The 26,392-nt window shown below is 36.7% G+C and overlaps 1 pseudogene; it reads right to left on the bottom strand.

Annotated features, from left to right (window-relative positions):
• Positions 1 to 14,488: 14,488 nt before the first annotated feature.
• On the bottom strand, positions 14,489 to 25,432 carry LOC116145432 (annotated as a pseudogene).
• Between the last annotated feature and the right edge of the window lie 960 nt (positions 25,433 to 26,392).

Here is a 26,392-nt window from a genome sequence, read left to right as displayed (position 1 = left end):
GTTGTTGATTCTTTGGGAGGAAGAATAGAAGCTGTTAGACAACTCGTGAGGACAAGATGTTTGAACGCCATGCTGAATAAGGAAGCTAAAAGGCTTGAGTTCAACGAATCTTGTTGTCAAAACTTTGATGGCGTGCCAGGACAATATAGCTGTGAGTCGAGGGGTTCGACTAAACATCAAGGTTGGAAAAACCATATGAAACGAAAAAGATCGTTCGGTAAAAAGAAATTTAAGCCGAAACGTTTTCGTAATATGGTGAAACGACCTGTTACTAATAAGCGGAATCTTCTGGATCATGAAAGGTTTATTAGGCGAACAGGGAAAGGTAGACTTAACGGTAAGGAACGCGGAGCGCGTAAGTTTTGTGCTACCTGCCCATCTGGCAAAAACGCAAAAGATTGTAATTGTTGATGGATTTGTGGTGACAAGAATCACTTTGCAGAAAAATACACTAATAAGGGAAAGAAGAAGGCTGCGGTAAGATTTTTGGAAGTCAACGCGGAAAGCCAAACTTCTGAATTTGAGCCAGTTTGGGGATACGAAATTGATTCTGATGATGAGGTTTATGAATTAATTTCGGATTACTCTGATGATTCAGATTCTTCAGAGGATGACTCAAAAGATATGACTTTTGAGGAACAATCTTCAAATCTTCAACGCGTAGGTATATTCATGCAACGGACTAGTAGTCTTAATGAATATCCTACGAATAGTGGTATTGGTGATGAGGATGATCTTATCCCAATTAGAAATGAGGATGAAAACCCTAACTCGGTAATTAGTTCATCATCTAATTACGAGGATCACTCGGGTAACCCTGACAATTGGATAATTCTGAGGTTAACACCTAGAGAGGGTTTTGAAAAACGCTCTAAGTGCCTTTTTAAAGTTGAAGGCTTGGAAGATGTACACGAAAAACCTGTTCGTGTAGCCTTGTCTCAATCTCGAGAGGGTGAGGGTGAATTAGTGCTCTCGAATGACGAGTGGCTACGGAAGGTTCGAAATCTTGCCAAACGGGCAAATGGCAAGTATAATTATGTACAACTTGGTGCTATACAGATTCGTGTGCAGGGACTATTCCGTGGAGGAATGAATGTACCTGTTCAGGTTGCTTTACTGGACAGACGATGGCTTATGTTTGGAAAAGCTTTAGTTGGCGGTTTTCACGCTAATCTAGCTTTGGGAGATGCCTACAGGACGGTTAAACCAAGATATATGGTTAGTCTCCAGGATCTAAACCTCAAACGGATTATGGTTCTTCGAATTCATACTTCAGGACTAGAAGACTTGATGGCTTCTAGTGATGGAATAGCAATTCAGTATAGGTTGATTTATCGCTTGATAAATTCTGTTAATCCTATACGTATGAACTCCAGTGTAGATACTGAAGTTCATGGCCCGAGACAGGATTCTGTAATTCCAATTCGACCTACGGTAGTCAATGCTAAGGCTTTTACGTGGCCGAAACGATGGGTTTTGGAATATTCAACGCAGCCCAGCGTGGTGGAATTAAACCCAAATCGGGGAATTCAAATCTAGGAACTTGATAATAAGGTTGAGGTTACTCTTCCTACGCCTAGACATTCGGTATCTCTAGAGCGGAATAAAGAAATTCAACCTATCATATCAAGGAAAAATATACTGGAAACAGATGACACTGCTAGTGATGCTGGAAGTAGCAATAGCAGGAAAATAGTTGGGTATAAATCTATACAAATCCCAGTATATGAAGAAGAGACTCCAAGCACGAAAATGATGATGAGTCATGAAATGCATTGTCATGCAATAGTTCAGGGGACTATTGACACATGCATACGTGCTAAACTGTGTTTTCCAGAATATGAGGAATATACTCTGGATATTCTTGTAGACACAGGAGCAACCAAATGTATTGCAAGGAAGCAATGTTTTCCACAGGAGCTTTGGAAACCATTGGAAAAACCTATCACAAATACGGTTGCAGATGGAGGTCAAAGTATGATCACGGATGTGGTAGAAAACGTGGTTGTACTGTTAAACGAGAAAAAAATTTACTCTAAGGGAAGTCCTAGTAGTGGATTACTTGGAGGTAGATTTTATTCTCGGAAATAGCTTTCTGCAAGGTCAAGCAGAAGTTAGGCCATTTACTCAGGATAACGACCATATTATCCTTGGAGGACATAAAATCTCTATTCTTGCTAAGCCTGAAGTTTCGAAAGTTAGAAACGGTTTTAGACCGATGAAACTAAGGCAAGAAGCAGATCACATTGTTTTCCAAATATTGGGAAAGGAAAACTGGTGGTTGAAAACTTCTGAAGTAGAAGAAGCAGATGAGGCTTGTAATGTTTTCTTTCAAAGGTTGTATCCTAGTCATCATATAAACCGGATCGCACGAGGTATATCGCAGGAGGATGATCCCTCTAGTGCATGCCTTGAGAGCATGGATAAATTCATACATAAGGAAAAAACCTTGAAGGTTGAAAACGAGAGCCAAAAAAACTCTTTAAGGATTAAGGAACTTGTAAAATCCTTAAAAGAAGAACTTTCTCCATGCTTTGATGATCAACCATTAAAGTTATGGGAAAGGAACGGTATATATGCTTCACTTGAATTGAAAAGGAAGGATGATAAAATAGTGACCAAATCTTTTCCTTATACTCCTGATGCAGAGAAGGAATTCAGTAAGCAAATACGGGAATTGCTGGAAAAGCAATTGATACGCGCCAGTAAAAGTCCACACTCTTCGCCAGCATTCATGGTCATGAATAGAGTTGAGCAATTGAGAGGAAAAGCGCGGATGGTTATCGATTATAGGCAGTTGAATGAGAAAACCATTGACGATGCTTATAAGATACCAAACAAATCAGCTTGTTTGGATAAAGCTAGATTTGGAAAAATCTTCTCCAAATTTGATCTGAAGTCAGGATTCTGGCAGATCAGGATGGCGGAGTCAAGCATTCCTTTAACGGCTTTCACCTGTCCGAAAGGATTGTTTGAATGGATGGTTCTGCCTTTTGGACTTAAGCATGCACCATCAATATTCCAGAGAAAAATGGATAAAGTCTTTGGAGATTTATCCAACTTTTGTGTAGTCTATATTGATGATGTTCTAGTTTTTAGTAAGACTAAGGAAGAACATGTAAATCATCTTAGACTAGTGAGCAAAATGTTTCTTGATAATGGAATGATTCTATCTGAAAGAAAGGTAGAATGGTTTAAGAACAAGGTGAAGTTCTTAGGCGTTGAGATAGGTGAAGGAGGTATTCAACTCCAAGAACATATCTCAAAGAAGTTGCTGGAATTTCCAGATGTGCTAGAAGATAAGCACATGTTACAGCAATTTCTTGGATTAGCCAATTACATGCGTGAATATGTTCCTAATCTCGCTAATGTAATTAATGGCTTGACGCTTAAGGTTAGTGATAAAGTGCCCTGGGTTTGGACACTTGAAGACACTAATTGTGTTAAGCGGACCAAGGCCTTGACAAAGCAATTAAAACCTTTAAAACTCCCTGAAGATGAGGATAAACTCATTATAGAAAGTGATGCATCTCACTTGTATTGGTGAGGTGTGCTTAAGGCTAAGGGTACTGATAATATTGAACGGATTGTTCGATATGCGTCAAGAAAATTCTCTCTTACTGAGATAAACTATCCTGTCCATGAGAAGGAAGTTTTAGCAGCGAAAGAATGTATTGACCGATTTCGATGATTTACTTTAAGGACAAACTCTAAATATTTAAAAACTTTTATTAAACTGTCTTTAAAGGATGACAAAGCTAGAATAATCAGATGGCAGATTTGGTTTGCAAATTATAGAATCAAATTTGAATATATTCCTGGTAAATCTAACTTTGTTGTTGACTTTTTGTTTAGACATTTTGTAGAAGACTTGCAGGATAATGGCGGACAAGAAGGAAACTAGAAATCACTTCTCATGCTCTAAGTGTAAGCAACGAGGACACTTAAGAAGGAACTGCCCTTTGAAGATTACTTCTACTTCAAAGGTTACTGTTAAAAAGGAGAAAACTGCGGATAAGCAGGTTGCTTCTTCTTCTAAGCAGGTCATTGCGGTAAAGCAGGTTGAAGGAAAGAATCATGACTATGATTCTGATACTTCGGATAGAAGGAACCTAAAATTTCAACGATTGAAGGGTGAGACTTCTACGGTACTTCTGAAAAGTGGGTTACTCTTAAGAAGGAAACGACTCAGAAAAAGGCAATAGTTTGCTGGTCTTGTAAACAGGAAGGACATGAACGGGCTAATTGTCCATTGTCAAAGATCAAAAATTCTGAGGATTCATCGTCAGGCGCTACAAGCGTGGTGACACACAACAAAAAAAGCGGTTAATTGACGCAGATATTTGTGAGAGGTTTAGCTTTCCAGAAGGCTTAAAATTAACTTCAGCTAGTCAAACACTCTGGGAGGATATGGAAACCCAAATTAGGATCGCGATGGCAACAAGACAAGGGGAAGTACAGCTGCAGAGGTGTTTAGAGAAGCTAGTAAGAAGGTTAGCATGGCTAGAAGCTGACAAACTGTTTTATGAGGATGAGGAGTTCAAGGGAACTGCTTTACTCTATGAAGCATGAATTCAAAAACTTGAGGTCATGAGAAAATGTCATTTGTTTGACATGTCAAAACTCAAACTCGAGAATTTGAATGAATTAATAGTGAAATTGGGAAAAACTGACTTGACGGATGTAGTTCAAGGATTAGCGGTTTATCCTAATAGAGCTACGAAATTGTTCGTTCCATGGAAAATCTTTAGAAAAGGTTTCTGTAGAGATCTTTTGACTAAAGGATGGATCGATACAATACAAATTGACGTACAGGAAGTGATGGTGGATCCGAATATGCCAGATGCGGTTAAGCAAACGCTCTGTGTATTGAATCGGAAAGTTGACACCTTTACTTGCATGATTACTTCCTCATTGCAAGAGAGCTATGATGTTCAGCCTGTACAGATATGGGAATTTCTTGTAGGAGAACCATGGTATCGAATTATACTCGATAGTGAGGTAAAAATGGGTTCTTATGCACTAGAAGAAATCCAAAAGAAAGAAGAGGAAGATTGGACCAGGTTGCATATTGCAAAATTGCTATTGGTTAAATCCAAACTGAAAGAGCTTGTCAAAGCAAATGCTACTGTCCATATTCAGAATGGAATTGTGGTAGTTATACCAGACAGGTATGCATTGATCCAGGATACTCTTTTTCAACATAATCAGGCCCAGTTGAGAACGCTACTAGAAGGGTTCGATTTAGCGTATCTACCGAAACAGGCCTTAATGGAAGGAACTATTGATCTTCTAAGGTTGATCTTAGCCCACGACCAAGAAGCCCAAGAAGATGCGTCTCTAAAAGATTTTATTGATCTTATCGAAGTGAATAACTTCAAGGATTGATAAAAATCTGGAGGATGGAGATTTGGACAACCGGAAACGTCCAACACGTAATACGCTGACGTGTATCCAAAAAGCGAAAATAACACGCGGACAGTCAAGATTTTACTAACGAAATTTAACGCAGAATATTTAAAGGCAATCTTGAATATTGTGTCATATGTAATAAGTAACATGTGTAATAAGTTAATTTTGTTTTAAACATAAGAGACATGTGGACCCCATGAGATTTTCTTTATTTTCTTTAAGTTACATGTTAAGTTTTATTTAGCTAAAGTTAAATCACATGTTTTTGTGATTGACATTGTGATTTGTAAATTTTATCCTATCTACAAATTCAAAAATTTTGAAATTCGAACTTCTCTATATAAAGAGAAGCTATGTACATTTGTAATCAGAGAAAGTTAATAATATTTTCAGTTTTGAAAAATTCTCTTGATCTCTTGTTTACTTTTAATTGTTTACTCGAGACAAGTAAAATGATCCATTCAAGACGATCGATATCCAGGTATGAATTAATCTGTTAAACTGAATCTATGAATAATTTTTTTGTTAAATTTTAGGTGTTAAAATAAATAGTAGGAGGATAATTTGGTAATATTTATTAACTTATAACAGTATAAATTTTAATGTTCATTAATGGTTTATTAGCGGTATCAAATTTCTGTTATTTATAAAATTCAAGAGATTTTTGTTATTGTATCATATCTTAAGGGTTAATGTGTGTTTAAAAAAAAGGCTTAAAACTTGTAAATTGTTTAAATAAAAAAATTGAGAAAAAAAAGACCATTAACTTGTAGATAAATTGTTTCTCATATCTTAATATTGTTCAAATTAAACTATAAAAAACCGAAAAAAAAAAAGAGCGTTAACTTGTAAATTGTTCTCTTTTTTTTTTTTTTTCAAATTTAAAAATATATGCAATTAATTGTTTATCGTATTTTAATTTTTTTTTAAATTAAAAGATAAAAATAAAAAACTGAATTCAAAGAGTAATGAATTTATCCTTGAGGTATATATAATGATAAAATTCTCCAAAGATTTCAAAAATAATAGGAATGATTTTTCGTTAAATTTTAGGTGTTAAAATCAATAGTAGGAGGATAATTTAGTAATATTTACTAACTCACAACAGTATAAATTTTAATGTCCATTAACAGTTTAATAGCGGTGAGGAATTTCTGTTATTTATAAAATTTAAGAGATTTTTGTTATTGTATCATATCCTTAAGGGTTAATGTTGTGTTAAAAAAAAAAGACTTAAAACTTGTAAATTGTTTAAATAAAAAAAAAAACTGAGGAAAAAAAGACCATTAACTTGTGTAATAAATGTTTCTCGTATCTTAATTTTGTTCAAATAAAATATAAAAAACTGAACAAAAAAAAAAAAAAAAAAAAGACCGTTAACTTGAAATTGTTCTCTATTTTTTTTTTGAATTTAAAAAATATAACAATAATGGTTATCGTATTTTAATTTTAAAAAAATTAAAGAGTTCAAAGAGTGATAGAATTTATTCTTAAGATATATAATGACAAAATTCTCCAAAGGTTTCAAAAAAACATAAATATTTTTTGTTAAATTTTAGGTGTTAAAATAAGAAAAATGCTATCCTTACAGAGACTCATACAAAGAGGGTTACAAAATGACATCAATAAGAAGAAAAAAAACAAAAAAAAAAAAGGAAAAAGAGAGAGAGAGAAATCATGAAATCAAATGTGAAGATTGTCTTTGTATACCTCCTTGTATGTGTCTTTGTAAAACTAGCATTACTAAATAATAGTAGGAGAATAATTCGATAATATTTATTAACTCACAACAGTATAAATTTAATGTTTATTAACAGTTATAATAGTGAGGAATTTCTATTTTTTTTTTAAATTCAAGAGATTTTTGTTATATAGTATACTAGGTGTTAATGTCGTTTAAAAATAAAAAAGCTTGAATTTGTAAGTTGTTTAAATAAAAAAAATCGACCAAAAAAAAAAGGACCATAAACTTATAAATTGTCTACTTTCTCGTGTCTTAATTTTTCAAATTAAAATGTAAAAACCGAAAAAAAAAAGACCGTTAACTTATAAATTGTTATTATTGTTTTTTTTTTTTTTTTTTTTTGAATTAAAAAATATATACAATAAAAGACCACTGACTTGTGATGCACGCAACCGGAGTATGGCTACAGTCACCCTCCCTTCCTTCAACAAATTTGAATCGACATTCACATTTCAATTTCAAAAGCTAACGGTTCTCTTTGTTTAATATCTCCGAATCTACATTTACAGCAGAAGATCGAGACGATGGAGGAGTACTTACAGTACATGAAGACTTTACGCTATCAAATGAGCGGTTCACATCTCTTTATCTCTCTCTCTCTCTCATTCACGCTTCAAACGGCTTCGAATTGTAACCTTTTTTTTTTTTTTTTTTATCGAACTTAATGAAACAGAGGTGGAGGATCAGACCGCGAAGGTCACGGTTGAGAGCAAATGCTGATCACCACAATTAACTCCATGGAAAACGACTCGTTCGGTCAATTGTGTTTTTTTTTTTTTTTTTTTTGGTGCTTTTATGATATAATTGGAACTGAATTTTATCTGTTTAGTTCGAAATTGAATGAAATGGAATGAATTTAGGCGTGTAGTCAATGGAACGGCCTCCTTTCTGGCCATCTGTGTTTAGATGTGGTTCTTTTGTTCAAAATTAAATGATTGTTTGAAAGAATGGAATTTGTTTGGTAGTTATTTTATTGATGACTAAACTGTATCAGATTAATTGAAATTAGCATCATAAAGGATTTTGGAAAACCGAATTCGTTTTTTGGCCATTCTGTGCTTACATGAAATGATTATTACTGATAAGGAATGTAGTTTGTTTGTATTTTTTAAGATTTACTTGAAAATTGAATTTTATTAGGTTAATTAAAATGTGTCGTGCGTATACCAGTGTGTTAATTAATAGAAAATGACCTTGTTCTGGTCAATTCTTCTATACTAGGGTTTTTTGTTTTTGTTGAAAATAAATTGATTATTACAGAAATGAATTTTAATTTGTTTGGTTGTTTCTGTGAAATTGAAGAATCCTCTAGATTTTAAAAGTTCATGGAAATTGAGATTAGTAGAGGATCCTAATTTGTAATCGGAAACTGAAATTTATTTTGCTTAATTGAAAATTCTGGTGCTTACATGTATATTAGTATTGAAATCGGTTGAACTGATCAAGAATGGTAGATTGATTGTCTGAAGTACTAAAATGTGTTTCTATAAATGAATGTTTTCTACTAAAGCACTTATCTAATGCTTCTTTGAAAGTACTCCTAGTATTTATTTTTCTTTATAAATTCAAAACAGTGGTTTATTCATTTCATCAATACTGTGAGATTATGTGAAAAGTTCTTTGATTATTGAATTGGTGTCTAGGACGGCCTTGTAGAAAAAAAATTTTGTTTGAGTAAAAGCTCATGAAACTGCTCTCAATATAAAGTTTTATTTTTCATCCAAAAAGTGTTTTTTCAGAAACACTTAAAAAGTTCTTCAATTAGTATGCTTTGTGTGTGAGTGTGAGTGTGTGTGTGTATTTATTTTTTATTAAATAAATTTGATTTTAAAAAGACTTTTATCCTTTGAATCAAATCCTGTAAATTTCTCTAGCTGCACCACAGTTACTTAGAATGCATCCTTAGGTGTTTTGTTACGTTGCCTTAACAGAAAATTAAAAGAGTCTAGTATAGGTATTTTGGGGCTTTAGTTGTAATCTACCTTGACATCAATCTTGTTCATATGTTCATTAACAGAAAATTAAGTGATTTGAAAACCTTTTGCCTTTTGTTTTGCTTTGGAAAACAGTGGATGAATTTCAGAGTGCTATTGTAGATTAACAAAAGCTCTTTTGCTAATTAGGTGCTGCTATTGAAAGCACTCTAAAAACTTATCTGGAATAATAATCATTTTCTTTGTGCATGTTCATGGGATTACCTTGAGTTTGATATCTCTTAATTAGTACTTTAAAGTTTTTGTGTATACTCAAATTTAGGACAATTTTTTCAATGATATTAGAAAATGAATTTGCTTTCAGAGGCCTTTTTACCTCTAATATCCACATGATAAATTTTTCAGATGATTTTGATACATTTATGTAGGTTCAATCCATTTATAGAGTGTGGAACCAATTGTATTTATGATTTAGTTCTTTATAGTAGCTGTTTTATTGGCTGAACTGTTTCCCACTATTTTTGCAGCAAGTCTGACACAAAGTTACTGAGGAAAGAAGCTGAGAAGATGAACAAGGAAAAAGGTCAGATATGTGCACAAATATTGGCAAAACAGAGAAAAATTGCTCTCTGGAGTCTGATTCGTCCACCCTTAACCAGGTGAGATCTATTTTTGTGTGTCTTTGTGCGGGAGCTGGAATGACCCCTAGTTGGAACCTACATATCCCTGTTATGGGACATTTTCTTTTTCCTTTTTTCACCCTGAGTAGCTTACTTGCAGTACGAGAACCCTGCACAGTAAACCGAATTGTAAGAACTTCTGTTGTCAGAGGTGCACTTTCTATATTTTATTGCCATACTTGCTCAGTAAACGTTTGGGCTAGAAGTTTTATACAATTGAAGAGCTAGACATACTGATAGAAACTCCTGCAAAACTATCTTTCATGTTGTATACTATAAAATAATTTATGGGCTGGATAGATCTTAGTTCTGATAATATTTTTTGCTACCCTAACTTGCCATAATCCTTTAATAGATTGTGGGGAATTCCTGTTTCTGTATGTATTCTTCTTTATTATGGGAAATGGGTTGTTGAAGAATATGTTTCTTCAATCTTAGGGTGTATATTCTTGATTCATCATTGTTCTTTTAAATGCGCAGACAATGGAGCTTATACAACAAGAAAGATTAGCTCATCTAAAAAAATAGTAGAGAGGTAATATTTAGAATATATTGCATTGATTAAGTTCACTGAATGCTATGGACAGTTAGTGCCATAATTTCTTAACTACAACAGAGCTTACTATATCAAGTTGCAGAGGATACAAGTTAAAATTAAAGCACAACAGGTTATATTTCATGAGCCTTTCATCTGAATCCACCGTTCTATTTACAAAATTTTAACTTGCAGATGATGGTCTCTTTCATATTTATGTAGGACTGGTTCGAATTTGACAGGACTAGAGAAATGACTGGCATAAATCGGTATTCATTCGCTAAATCTTTTGTTAACTTCATTGATTTACCTCTTTTTTAATTTCTCTTCAAGATAAATGTATGTGTCCAAATAGAGAAATAGAAGGAATGAAGATATTGACTCTCCCTGTTTATGATAAATTGATTGTGCATCTAGTCTTTAGGATCCAACGTGTCTCACTGACTAGCTGAAGTTAACAAAGGTCTCAGTTTTCCTTGTTGGATATCTTTCTGTATTGCTCTAAGGCTTCTTGTTCAGATTATACCACTTCCTTGATAATTGGAATTGCTTGAGTGGTGATGATGGGTTGGGAATAATGTCTCACAGTTGAAGATGTGGTAGTACATGCATCCTTAAAGTACATCTCTCTTTAATGCATGCCTCTTTCTGGCCAAGAAGGAGAGGGAAAAAAAAAAAAAAAAAAAAAAAATGGGGAAGTGAGCCTACATATATATGCATGATCAATTTGTTGTAATTAGAATCCCTTTTGTTAGTAGTCTCTTGTATGCTTAAGGTTGGCACAAAATCCAACCTAATTTTGTATTTCTAGTGTACCAAAGATATTAGATCTTGCTATTGTCTTCAACCTCTTGATGTATTTTTGTTGCAAGCAATTTTAATTTAACTACAAATTCATAACATGTAACTGTGAATAGGGTTTTATGGTTTCTTGTGATTGCTATGATCTATTCTACTTTTCACTATAGCGTATAGATAAAACTTTTAAGATTATCAAGTTTGTGCAATTCTAATGATTAGAAATTATTCAGGTCAAAGGTAAAAGGGATGGCAAATGGCTGAAACTGAAGGTACTTGATTTTAAGGAACAAGTGGCTTAGCCATGAACTGGTGATTTGGGATTGATACAATTTTCCCAAGCAAATGTTAAGTTGTTGATGAATTTAGTTTTTTTATTCACACACATAGGCACACGCTTTATGCAGATGCATTTTCCTCTTTCTATTGTTTGTCTACCTTCAAACTTTACTATGTTAAAATAAGTCCAATGATAAACACTTTGACATTGAATATTTGTATATCAATATACCAAAATTTCCCTAATCCAGAAGGTGAATGTTAATATTACAATTGTTGCTGGTTGCTTTACAGTGAGCGAATATTGGAAAGACCTTTGCATTACTTATGTGTCAATTTCAATCAGCAGGCTTAAAATCTAGTCAGAAACTTGGGTAGTTATCTGTTTTCATTATTTTTGCAAAGGTCATAAACATCCCTTAATGAAAGATCTGAATTACCAGGTAGGGACAGCTAGGGAGGTTTGTTCATATTTAAGGGGCAAGACTTTTCTGCTCCATGAGCCGTAGGGGATGTCTGTTGAGGACCTTTTACTGAAAATGTAGGCTTTTAGAGAACAATGTTTATTTAAACACTTCAAGTTTGGGCCTCGCCTAAGAAATTTGTAACTGTACAACAAAATGCAGGTGTGCATTATAGAGAGGGAAGGCTCATATGATTTCTAAGCTCAAAATCTTATATATATGATACTGAGTTGTGACATACATGAGAAAGAGAAATAAGGGAGATCCTGTCGTTTACAGAATTTTATCAAAAAGCTAATTCAAAATTGCAAGATGTTCTTATGTGAGTGGTGGTCTATTTAAATTGATAACTTTGACCTGAACTGTAGTCATTGATGCATAAAATTATAATCAGAAACAACATATTCTTTTCATCTTATTTAATTTTCCTGCAGGGAAGTGCGGTATTGATAACAATAACTTCATGGACAATAAGGTAAATAACTTTTATTGATATCATTAGATATATGGTGTTGCAATTTTCTAATTCATTTTTGGGATAACAGAGCAGTGAAGCTAGGGAGACCTTGATGGCCAATTTGGTTTCTGCTAAAGCAAAGCTTGACGAAATTGCAAAGAAGACATTAAAACTGTTCAGGAGAACAAAAAGGTTACTTAAGCAAGGTTTTAACTGAAATGTCTTTTCTATTGGTAGATGGACCATGTCTTGATTTCAGTAACTTTTTTTTCTTTGGGTGAAAGCCTCGAGATGTCCCCACACCCAAAGGTATGAGACTAATTCCGATTGGGGCTGGGTAACTTAATCTTGAGTTTATATGTGTAGAAAGAGTTTATTGCTTCGATTTAATTTCAATTCAGTAAATTTTTGTCTCCAGTCTTGGCTAATGCCAAAGTTACATTTTTACTTCCATTCATCGTTTGAAAGTATATCATCAAGTGAAAAGCGTTTTTCTTATTTGTCGACTGTAGATCAGTGATGAATTCCAAGTGTAACATGTAAAACATTGAGTGTTCATGTAGTAAATTCAATTTAAAATTTGTGATGCTAACGTAAGTCACTTGATTATCTTGGATTGAATCTATTTATAAGTTTAGGTACCTAAAACTAAGTGTCTTGAGAGTGGATGAAAGTGCTTCTTGAATTAATGTTTGACTGTTTTTGCATTTCGGTTTACCTTCCTTATCGGGAAAATTTCTTTTGAAGCTTAATGTTTTTTGCTTTTCCCAGTGGTGTAAGACTTACATGTGACTGTGTCAATACATCTGGTTCCTAGTCATGGATCTAATTCTTCACAGAACTAACTGTATGCTGTTGTTTTTAATTTTATCAATCCTTATTTCATTCGCTAATCTTGGATGTGTTTTTAGATAAACATTCCTTTGAGCAAGTGAAGTGCAGGGCAAACAAATTGAAGGTTAGTTCTCTAACCTGTATCATGTAAATGTTTTCATGTGATTGGCCTAGGTTGTGCATAGATTATCACTAAGAATGAAATCAACTATTGGCCAATATAATGTTTTCTTTGCGGAGAGATCAGGTTGCCCAATAGAAATATTGTTCAACATCCATTCTTTTGGATAGTAGTTGAGTGGTGAGTGGTGGCTCTTAGTTTTCTATTTCATATACTCGTATGTAGAAACTAATTATTGGTTCTTTTTTAAATATTTGTAACTATAGCCAGAGATGTTGGCAATGGATATAAAGACCTGGAAGAGGAACGCGCAGATCTTCTATCAGATAAGGCTGGAGAATTGAGTTTTGGGAATGCCTAAAGGACCAAATTGAGCAAGTCAAGGTAAATACAGTTGGTAGCTTTTTCTTTATCATACAGAAACTAAAGTTTTAGGATTTACTTGATCAAAACCTGAAATGGCATTTGGTTTTTGACCAAAGCAGGTTAAAAAGAAAAGGTCCTCCGTTGGTGGCTAAAAATGAAACTCTTAATACAGTGGGGTTTGTTGCTCATGGTTGTGAAACTCAATTACAGTTGGGAAAGTTTTTGCCTTCCATTTGCTAAAAGTCATTCCGAATTCTAGTAAACGGTGTGATTACTTTTCTATATCAAACATATCATTCTAATTGATGCTTCTGCTTGTTATAGGGACTTTCCTATGTGCTGAAATGTGATTGTGGAGAGGAATACAAGGGGGAAGTGAATCTTTAATTTTAGAAAAGTATAATAGAATGAAACTTAAGACAACTCAAAAGGCTGAAGAAACAAATTTGTAGTTGACAGGTAATCAAATGCAAAACGAAACTAGGAATTGATCCTTAGAACTATAATGTGAAGGGATATATGATAAATGACTTTAGTTGTAACGGATCTAGTTCAATTGTTTTGAGTAGTATATTTGCAGAAACAGTACGCTTCATCTATTGTGTTAATATTGAAAGAATACTTCATGAGTGATGCTATTAATATGATGAAGTGGTAAGTTTTGCCATACCATCTGCAAATAAAACTATACCTCTTGTATCATATAGTTGGTCTAGCATTTTACATTATGACATCTTTGCTTTATTTCCGAAATGTTATTTCAGATGTTATTAAGTCTTTAATAAGGAAATTATGCCATGTCACAAATTTACATTCCATATTATTTATATTTAGTATTTTATTGTACTTGTACAATTGAATATCTCACAATTTGAGATGTATATTTATATATAGGTACTTATATCCTTGCTTTTGCATTAACGATGAGATATAAACACTTAAAAGGAAAATATAGTAAGGATCATAATCATTGATCTTAAGAACCTTCAGAGCTGCAGAGATATCCTGGGCTTCATAACTTCCCTCCAGAGGGTAATGTTCGGGCTGTCTTGTGGAACTGAATCTCTCTTTAGAACTCTCTTCACATTAAGAAGCTTCTCACTGCCACAGTCCACGGTGCCTCTTACAATTACAGTCTTTTGGAGGCCAGCCAGCAGGTTTTCATGTCTGTGTCTCCTCTATCTCACACAAACACTACTGTTTTTGAAAGATCAATTCCCCACCTAATTGATAGATACCTACACGGAATATGGTAGCTACACAAACGTACTGGAGATTTCAATTTCACTTTACTACAACTGATTGATCTTGATCTTATTTGATGATTCTGTACAATATTATGATATGCAGTGAAAGAGGTCGAACCTTAGAGCTTGTTTCTTGATGCAAATGGGTACCACGTTTAACCTTGATGTTGCACGTGACAAGGTTGCATCAGAATCCTCTCATCTGCAGCCTTTGGCGAAGGTCATCTACTCTTCGAGTCTGCCATTTGTATGTTAAATTCGTCTTTAGTTTTGTTACCAAAAAATGCATCTGTCAACGTGTTACCTGCAATTTATATCAGTATTTTTGAACATGTCATAAAAATCTTACATTGGCTCCTGGTTTTTTGCTGAAGACTATCTGGAACCGCACGCATCCACGTGCTCGCAACGTCATCAACCTCAGCTCCAGTTCTGTCCTCGCAAGCCTAATCACCATTGATCTCACATTCTCACCAGGCATTTGTATTCTACATGGGCTTCGTAGTCCAAATCAGCCATCGTATCTCTCCACGGGTAATATAGTTCACTTCCACTGTTGCATATATTGCATCAAATCCTCTATATTTACTGGGCAGCTTTTGATTGCTTCCAGTCTCCCGTAAACTCGAACGGTTCCAATATGAAGCTGATGAGAACACCAGTCCAAAACACAATAATAAACTGTAAATAAAACTCTGAAACACACTCTGTCACTGATATATATAAATGGAGGATTAAAATAGATGAACTCTGCAGGTAGCAGGGGATAACAACAATGGCAAAAATGATAACTACGCGATTACAAAGATAAAAAGATTGCTGCACTTCGAGGGCTAGCACCTCCAACATTTCCTGGGTTTTCCTGCCTTTACAGCTAGCACTGCTCTCTTTATATATAACTGAATTCACATTTCCGCACTCCCTTACGTCCTTACGTGGAGATACCCCTTAACTAATTCTAATCTGAATTCCCCTTGCTGCCCTTGTCCACTGCAATGACCAGGTTGCCCTTTTTCTTCTTCTTTTGTACACTTTGGTTATAGGAGGTGTTCAATATCCCCCCTTCGAGATCCACCTTGTCCTCAAGGTGAAAATCAGGAAACTGCAGCAATATCACATCCTAAGCCTCCCATGAAGCTTCAAATGGAGGAAGGTCCCGCCATTTAATCAGAACCTCTAGGGAACCATCCAAATTTGCGGGTGGATAGGACGTCTTCAGGGTGACCTGTAGCTCTAAGTCTTCAGTTAAAAACGAGGGAAGCTGTTAACAGGAACTGAAGAATGGAGACTGGGTTTAAGTTGGGAAACATGAAACACGGGTGGATACGAGCAGTAGGAGGCAGTTCCAACGGTAAGCTACTGGGCCAATCTTTTCTAACACCTTAAAGGGGCCATAGAAACGGGACTAGCTTCTCATTGAGCTTCCGAGCCAAGGACCGAACGGTATGGTTTAAGCTTAAATAAGCGTAATCCCCTGGTTGAAACAACCTCCGCCCGGTGGGCATCGGCCGACTGTTTCATGTGTTCTTGGGCAGCAGCAATTGTGCTTAAGGTCGTCCAATATGGCATTCGGTCCCTAATCTGGCAGTTGACATCTTCAATCAAGGAGGGGCAGTCCATGAGTTTAAACAGAATGGGAGGGTCTCGCCCGTATAAAGCTTTGAAGGAGTCATTTTGGTGGAGCTGTGGTACGTAGTGTTGTACCAAAACTCAGCCCAGGCTAACCATTTGGGCCACTGCGGGGTGGGAGCTACAGAAACAAACGAAGGTAGGCTTCTAAACACCGATTGACCACTTCCGTTTGCCCATCCGTTTGGGGATGGTAGGCCGAGCTAAATTTAAGAGAGGTACTTGCAGATTTAAACAATTCTGCCAAAATTGGCTCATGAGACCCTATCGCGATCCGAGACAATGGATGTGGAAATCCATGAAGTCTGACCACCTCACCGATAAACACAGTAGCAACGTCTTTGCGGTATAAGGATGGGTCAACAACAGAAATGAGAGTATTTGTGAGACGATCGACAATCACAAAATAGTGTCAACCCCTTTGGCTTTTGGCAATCCTCCTATAAAATCCATTGAAATATCTTCAAACACTTGGGTTGGGATAGGCAGGGGCTGTACAACCCCGCAGGACGCAGAGAGGAGTGTTTGTTAATTTGGCAGATAGCACAGGACTGAACAAATTTCATCACATCGCGTCGGATACCTCCCAAAATACCACAGCCGCAATTCTCTTATAAGTGCGGAAGAACCCAGAGTGGCCCCCACTTGGACTACCATGAAACTCCTCAAGTAGTTTCTGACTGAATGATGAATTTTTAGGAAGGACTAACCTGTGTTTGAACAATAAACACCCTTTGCGAAGCATGTAATGAGGACGGCTGTTGGGGTCGAACAGAAGATCCTGAACAATAATTTTGAGCTTTGGATCAGCTTGGGCTTCAGCTGCTATAGCGTCATAATCCGTGAACTGAACCGTGGTGATGGCAGTGAGTTCCTGTGGGTCTTCCCGCCGGGACAAGGCATCAGCCACCTTGTTAGAACTGCCCGAGAGATAGTGAATGTCAAATGAGTACCCCATGAGCTTAGAGATCCATTTGTGCTGATCCGGTGTTTTAACCCTTTGGTCAGTAAGAAATTGCAAACTTCGCTGATCCGTCTTGATAATAAATTTGCGGCCAATGAGATAGTGACTCCATTTCCGTACAGCAGAGACGATAGCCATAAGTTCCTACTCATAGGCGGATTTAAGCCGTGATTGAAGAGAGAAGGCCTTACTGATGAACGCAATTGGTCTGGCAGTCTGGACTAAAACAGCCCCCATTCCAGCTCCGGAGGCATCCGTTTGAATCTCGAAGGGAAGCTCAAAATTTGGTATCGATAAAACGGGCACCGTGGTCATAGCCCTTTTGAGTGTGTCAAAGGCTTCCTGAGCTTCAGTACTCCAACCAAACGAATTTTTCTTCAATAATTGGGTAAGAGGTTGAGCAATGGAACCGTAGCCTTCTACAAAACGCCGGTAATATCCTGTGAGTCCTAAAAACCCTCTCAAGCTTTTCACATTTTGTGGTTTCGGCCAGGATATCATGGCTTCAATTTTTTGTGGGTCAGCCTCCACCCCACTGGCTGATATTAAATGGCCCATATACTCTAACCTGTGTTGAGCAAAGACACACTTCTTTTGGTTCACCAACAGTGCGTTATCCTGCAAAATCTGGAAAGTTTGGCGTAAGTGTTGCATGTGGGTGTTCATGTCAATGCTATAGATGAGAACATCATCAAAGAAAACCAGAATGAACTTCTGTAAGAGTGGTCTAAATATGGTATTCATAAGGGCCTGAAAAGTCGACGGTGCATTTGTTAACCCGAAGGGCATCACCAAGAATTCATAATGGCCCTCGTGGGTACGGAAGGCTGTCTTCGGAATGTCCTCTTCTTTAACCCGAATTTGATGATACCCGGACTTCAAATCTAACTTGGAGAAGACCGTTGCCCCTGCTAACTCATCCAGCAACTCTTCAATCGATGGGATTGGAAACTTGTTGGGGATGGTAATGCTATTCAAGGCTCTAAAGTCAACACAAAACCGCCAACTCCCGTCCTTTTTCCTAACTAACAACACGGGACTGGCATAGGGGCTTGAGCTAGGTTGGATAATTCCTGCATCCATCATTTCCCCAACTAACCTCTCAATCTCATTTTTCTGAAGGTAAGGGTATTTATATGGTCTGATATTGGGTGGTTTTGAGCCTGGTTGCAGGATAATGGTATGGTCAAGTGTCCTACGGGGAGGGAGTCTAGTGGCTTGGTCAAAGACTGGGGCAAATTCAGTCAGCACTTCTGCCACCGCAGGCTCCAACTCTTGCTCATCCGGACTCTCCTTGACTTCTATTGAACTGCATTCTACCACATATCCCTCTCCTTCTAACGACAACATCCCCAGTAATGTTTTTAAAGAAACTACCGTTTTCACCAGTGAAGGATCTCCCCTGAGCACTATCTGCGTACCTTCCCTCTCAAAAGCCATCGTCAATTTGCCCCAATTAGTATAAACATCACCCAACGTGCTTAACCACGTTATCCCAAGGACCACATCAGCTCCACCTAGTTGGAAGGGAAAGAAATCTTGTTGAACCTCCAACCCCTGCATTTCTAACTTTACATCGCGGCATATCCCTTCACCCTTGATTTTGAATCCATTACCCACCATGACCCCGAAAGTCTTAGTGCCATCAATCGGGATTTCCAATTTTCGCACTATCCCTTGCGAAATGAAGTTATGTGAGGCTCCACTGTCTACCAAAACCACTACCTCCTCACTCCCAATCCAGCCGCGAAGCTTCATGGTTAGATCGGACATAATACCCACAATGGAGTTCATAGATAACGATAGAGGGTGACCTTCGGCAGAGCTTTCAGACTCAGGTACACTGATAAATTCTCCTCTGTCAGGTTCATCGTCATCCAGCAGCAGAAGAACTTGAAGAGATCGACTTTTGCACTTGTGATTTGGTCCGAATTTCTCATCACAGCGAAAACACAGCCCCCTTTCGCGTTTATACTGTAGATCTGCTTCTGTCAGTCGCCAGAATCCATCATTTCGGGGTGGGGTGGTTGTTCCACCCATCGTCTTCTCCTTCCTATCCCAAACCCGATTATTCTGTCCTGTGTCTGGAGGTTTGAGTGCCACAGTTGCCCCATTTTGTCGTCCCATATCTGAAGAAATAGAGACCCGATTGTAGCTCTCGGGTTTACCCATTTGGGTTTTAAAAAATCTGGGCTTGTATCTGTCCAGGACCCAGTTTTTCTCCTCTATTCTATGGGCCTGGTCAATAATCTCAAATAGGCTGTTAGACTTACTTACTCTAAGCTCAGCCCGTAACTCCTCTTTTAGTCCATTTGCGAAAATTCCCATCAAAAGCTCTTCTCCTAGCTCACGCAGAGGGGCTGATAACTCTTCAAACTGCTCGCGAAACTCAGTCACCGTACCAGTTTGCCTTAAAGCCACTAGTGCTTCATAGGCAGATCCCTTATACGAAGGTCTGAACCTCTCTACCAGTGCTGTTTTGAAGGAACTCCAGGAAGTTATCGGTGATCTAGACTCAACCCACTGGTACCAATTCAAGGCTCGTCCCTCCATACACACAGCCGCTGCCTGAACCTTCTCCTCTTCTTCATACTTATTGACCGCAAAGTACCGATCAGCCCTGAAGGTCCATCCAAAAGGATCATCCCCGTTAAATATGGGCAGTTCCAGTTTACGCATTTTTTTGTCCTCCTTCTCGTTGTCGCTGCTGTTTTTCCGTTCAGATTCTTTGTCTGGGCCGGAGGTGTGTCCCTCCGATGATGAGAATGATTTCTCCTTACTTTGTTTTTCATCCCTTTCCTCCCTGAGACGCATTAGCTCGCGCATCTCCGTTAAGTACTCCCTCACACTTCCCAGGTCAGTTTTCATCGTATCCACGCTTTCCTTTACTGTCTTCATTTCTTTTTCTACGTTTTCTATTCTGTTCTCCATCTTGGGTTTGACCATTCCCTCAAAACTTGGCTCTGATACCAAATTGATGAGAACACCAGTCCAAAACACAATAATAAACTGTAAATAAAACTCTGAAACACACTCTGTCACTGATATATATAAATGGAGGATTAAAATAGATGAACTCTGCAGGTAGCAGGGGATAACAACAATGGCAAAAATGATAACTACGCGATTACAAAGATAAAAAGATTGCTAGCACTTCGAGGGTCTAGCACCTCCCAACATTTCCCTGGGTTTTCCCTGCCCTTTACAGCTAGCTACTGCTCTCTTTATATATAACTGAATTCACACTTTCCGCACTCCCTTACGTCCTTACGTGGAGATACCCCTTAACTAATTCTAATCTGAATTCCCCTTGCTGCCCTTGTCCACTGCAATGACCAGGTTGCCCTTTTTCTTCTTCTTTTTGTACACTTTGGTTATAGGAGGTGTATCAGAAGCCTACTTTGGCCAAGCCTATACTCAATCCTGCTGCTTTCATCACATTCCGGATTGTTTTTTGAAATTTCTCTGTGATATTGTCGTTGCTGTCATAGCAATCGGCAGCTATTACAAATAGCATCTGCCTTCTACCAGGAGTGTGAGTGACACTGGCACTGCCATTGAAGGAAGCCTTCTGGGTGATGGCTTCAATGAGTTTTTTCTGTCATGTTGCTGCATCAAGCTCCCCATTAAGCTTGAAGTCTCCTTCAATGGAGAACTTTAAAGAAAGATCTTCCACATCCTTTAGAGTCACTCATTGGTTCTTCAGGAACTTTCATGATCTCAAGACGTGTGATAGGGTGACGGTTCCTGTATTGTTCTACGTGTGAGAGGTAGTTACGACAGTGTTCTGTCCATGAAAAGTGGTGGATATTCTTGAGTCCATTTTTTAGACAATCAGACCACATGTTTTTGTCAGCACTAGCTTTAGGAGGCCATCTGCTATGGCTTTCTGATCATGCGGGTCAATTAGGAGACCATTGTTAAGCACCTGGTAAAACAGAGTCCTCTGTTACTATCAGTCTGAGTCATAAGGTGATACTATGATTAATTCATTAGGTGGCCAAAATTTCCTATCAAAGCTATTTCTGTCATAATTTCATAGTTTGGAGTGTTATACAATGAGGTATTTTTTAATTCTGCATAATTTTAGTCTAGGCATGCATTTCTTCTACCACAACTTTTTATGAAGGATGAGAAATTTGGAACCTTCACAATGTCCACAGGTCCCCCGTTCTTTGTGGCAACAATAGGAAGGCAGCTGCCTGCAAGATACAAGTGGAATATATTAAGATTTTTTTTGATATATTTAGGCTTAAATGTTTACATTCAGAATTTTTTCTCGTCTATCAAGTGCTCCTTTTATAAGATTCAGAGTGTTACTAAGAATTGAAGGATTCAATCAATACAACATTTTAGAATAGAACACAGAGACATACCTTGATGAGTGTGAGACCGAACGGTTCCACAAGAGCTGGATTGATGAAAACTCCCTTCAAGAGACAAAGCCGTCATAGAAGTACTGTTAGCAAATTTATCGTTGCAAGGAAGAGGAAAGAGTTAAAGTATGTCAACTTCTAGACATTAATCTAAGCTGAATATGTTCTGAAAATATGGAGTTGCATAGATTGATCCGGCAATACAAGCATAACAAGCCTAAAGTATGCTGTTGATGAGAGTGTTTTCTTATATGTTTCATCATCATTTCTTAAGTACCAAAGGTAGTCGCAGGTGTCCTTTTTGAACTATTTTGATGCAATGACTAGTAAAATTCTAACCAACCAGGCAACACGGATTCCGTGTTTTTGTAGAGCATTGGATAAAATGATGAACAATTTACCTTTGTTTTCGCAGCCAAACGATAAATTTCAAGAACTTCGGATTGCTTATGATGCTTCGGATAAGCCACCTGATCGTACAAGTCGTACTTGTTGATGAGCTTTAGAACAGTGGTAAGAACAACTGAACTGCTATTAGGCACTCTTCAATGTCATCTCTGTTTCCCGGTATTAGTGTCTGCAATATTAATCCCTCAGTAAATTAGCATGAAGTTTACCAATTCTGTCAAAGCCCTATTTATACGATAAGTCATTGAAGTGAAACACAATTTCTACCATGTTGGCTGGCTCTTGGAGGGGCCGGCACTCCCCAAAAGCCTTGAGCAATGTGGTGACATTTTTCTTGGGGTCAAGACGAGACAATGCAAGTATAGTTGGCTTGTGAGGATTTGTGAAAAATTTCATTATCTGCAAGGGAAAATCATATTAAACAAATAGATGGTATTAAAACACATCTACGAATCAAAATCACTTCGATGCATCAAGTTTAGTAATGAAGATTCAAGTTTGAGAAGAGAGAATGTTTGACCTCGGACCGTATTGGAGGTAGGTACCTTTTGTTATCTCTATCAGAGCTAAGCAATGATTTGAGATCAGCATCACCTTCCAATGAATCTTGTGTTGTTACATAGCTGAAGTCCATCCCTGGTGGTATAACCTGATGCAACAAAAGTGATGAGCACGTGAATTACGAGCAAAGTGCGGATCGAGGTCATTCTTCGTACGTTAAAAATTTCAGGACATTCTTATATTGGTTGAGGTTAAACATACCACCATCCTTGTCTGGTGCTAATCACCACCATTTCAGCAGCATCCAGCCCCATCTCTTCAGCTTCAATCCTCCTTATTATCTTGTATGTTGCATTTATGTCCTTAGGCAGCCTCCCTCGCTTAAGCAATTGTTCGAACTTGTTCCGCCCCAATGAGTGCTCGTCAGCACCATTGGCACGTTCAAGGCGCCAGAGACGTGAGCTGCCACCTCTCCTGCATCAGCGTAGTGGCCATGGATCACATAGGGCCATGTTGGCTTTCCTCCATTCACTTGATCACCTAGAGCCCTTGCCATGCTGACGATGTGGTTTATTGCACCATCAACAAATTCAGGTATGTGTGGCCAAAGTGACTCTTTTGCTATGTACCTGTAACACAAACATTAGAGCAATTCTTCCGAAAATAATCAACGTAAAAGCTTGGATCAGGCGAAGATTATTACTTATCGCGAGCACCACAGGGGATGCGGATGATATAGGCTCCGCAACTGCCACTGCCGTCGACGGGGCAAGACAACATCTCAATGGGTTTGCCATTGCTAGAGTCTACTTCTGGCGAGGCAATTTGCCTTGTCAAGAGATCCACACGATGAACTCCTTTAGTGTTGGCCAAGGCTCTTGCAAGTTCAACAACATATTTTACCTGGAAAAATGTACCCAAGAATTAGACTAGAAATGTAGTGTGATCTTGTACCAGCTCAGTAAGGTTACCATGCCAATACAATCTAAATGTTCAAAATTTTAAAAATATAAATACACAAAATAATTATGAAAATTAATAAGATTAATGGTATTACCCAAAAATAATAAATAAAGAAAATGTGAAATTGTGAATAAATACCTGACCACTAGTATTAGAATCTCTTCTAAGCTTCATATTTTCTCCTCGTACCAACCCATGCATACTACAAACAAAAAATTAAACATAATATAAATTTCTTAATAGTAACTCTCACCATAAGAAAATCTTTATTAATTCTCTCTATTTTAGGTTATTGTACTACACAGAGGTAATGTTACCCTCATATGAACCTTTAGATTATGATTGGCAGGCATTCAATGTGGCCCAGATGAAGAGTAATGTTACTCGAACATATTCCCTTTTCCCAAATTAATGTTATATAAATATTGCTCATTTCTCTTTTAAGTTCAGCACCTTAGAAACATTGAGTTTAGATGAGAAATGTGTACATATCTTATCAAGGCAATGTAGAGGTTCTTTTCCCAAATTAATGTTATATAAATATTGCTCATTTCTCTTTTAAGTTCAGCACCTTAGAAACATTGAGTTTAGATGAGAAATGTGTACATATCTTATCAAGACAATGTAGAGGTTCTTTTCCCAAAGTAATGTTATATAAATATTGCTGATTTCTCTTTCGCGCTCGAGACGTCTCTTTGCTAGCCTTTGTGTATCCTCCCAAGCAATATACAAACATAAATATAATTTGTATGTATATATATGATAATCCACTATTGGACGTCGATAATAAAATGACAGATTTATAACATTGAAAGATAAACTTATAACGTAGCGATATGGTTTTGCAATGTGATTTATTGCCATATGCAAGTTATGAAATTGGCATAGTTAGCATAGTATGTAATTTATTTATTGGAAAATAATAGAGACATCGGGAGTAATGCACCGAATCTGTGTATCGAATGACGTGACACAATCTTGACCGTCGATTAATTATAACTTACTTGTTTATTGTTTTTGGCACAATCCTGACGTGAACCTTGTATCTATGGGCCGGTAAGTGGGGAAAGAAGTACTTGTTTATTGAATGTGTACTCAGAAATTTTATGTATAGACTTAGTGTACTGGGCTAAAAATTGGTATAGGTTTTGAGAAAATTTGTTAAAATTGGGCTGGACATGCTGGTATCAAAACTCAAATATGATTGGTTTCTTCAAATATTGGATTCAAATTTTTGAAATAAATATATTTTTTATATCTAAAAGTTTGGGTTTAAAGAAATTGTTACTTCAATATTGGTTAATAGAACAAATATCATAACTAAATGGGTTTATAACAAAAATCCCCCCCAGGTATAATCAAATAGAAAAATCTCCTTGTAGTTGTAATAATAACAGAAATCCATATGCAGTTAATTTTTTTGAGTTGAAATGAATGGCAGAGTAGTAATTTCATAAATATTCATTAACTCCTCATGTTGTAAATCCCTCGCGAAATCCACTAACTAAAACCCATTTAATTATTAAAGCATTTTCATAATAACTCCTTTAAATAATTTATTATTTTATTAATCAGAAAAAAGAAAAAAGAAAAAGAAAAAAGAAAAAGAAAAGAAAAGAAATTGTAGATAAAAGAGTTGAATTTGAAGTTTAAAAAGTAATACTTGTTTCTTTTTGCGAGCAAGATGCCAAATTCGCCAGCACATGTTCTCCAGACTCCAGCCTGTCACTCCTTTCGCGGGAATTCCTTGTTGCTATTTCCTGCATTCACATCAACCTTTCATTATCTCACAAGTTTCCCTTTCCAATTTCCATTACCACTTTTCATTGAATTAAAAATAAAAAAAGCCAGCTATTAAATTTTATTTCCTCGGCGATCTGGCCGTTTGTGGCTTTTGATCTAGTCGAGAACAACCAGATCACGATCATATTTTTGGTCATGAAACAACTTTATCGATCAAATCCGATTGATCTTGCGTCATTCCAACAATTACTGGCGGTAATGGTTGGCTACCGATAGTAGGTAGGGGTAATTTTGCTATAAATTAAAGTTTTATATAATTATGGTGTTTTAACAAAATTTCAAATGTAGGAGTTTAAAAGATACGATTCAAAAAAAATATTATATTAATATTTAAAATGAAAAATTTTTGTAATTTATATAATATACTCACTCATCTACTTCTTAACCAAACATATCAATATAATATATCAACCAATTTATTCGAACTTAAAAAAATAAATTTTTTCAAATATTCTTATAATCTTCAAAGTAATTTATCTTTATATTAATATAATATTTTCAATAATAAAACATCCCTTCATCCAAATGCGCTCTTAATAAGTTAGTTTTTATAATTGTTAAACATCCAATAGTGACACAACAAGGATGGGCGTGGGTTGGGGATCCCATTCCCGGGCCTGTCCCCGACCCCTAGGGAATTCCTTGAACCCGCCCTGGTCAAGGGGTCTTTGCGAGGTCAACCAGGTCTTTTAAGGATACAAGTATAATAGATTTGGGCCATTTGGGCCATTTGGGTTTCAGCTTTTCTACTGGCGTGGCTTTAAACGCACGTGAGCTCATTTTGAATAAATAATACTTTTTACAATGATAATATATTCAAAATTTCATATGTTGTCATCATTTTACATGCCACAAATTATGCATTATATAATAGCCA

Source organism: Pistacia vera, unplaced genomic scaffold (genome assembly GCF_008641045.1).
Source record: "Pistacia vera cultivar Batoury unplaced genomic scaffold, PisVer_v2 Contig461, whole genome shotgun sequence".
Classification (NCBI taxonomy): domain Eukaryota; kingdom Viridiplantae; phylum Streptophyta; class Magnoliopsida; order Sapindales; family Anacardiaceae; genus Pistacia; species Pistacia vera.
This window is presented reverse-complemented; position numbering and strand designations above follow the sequence as displayed.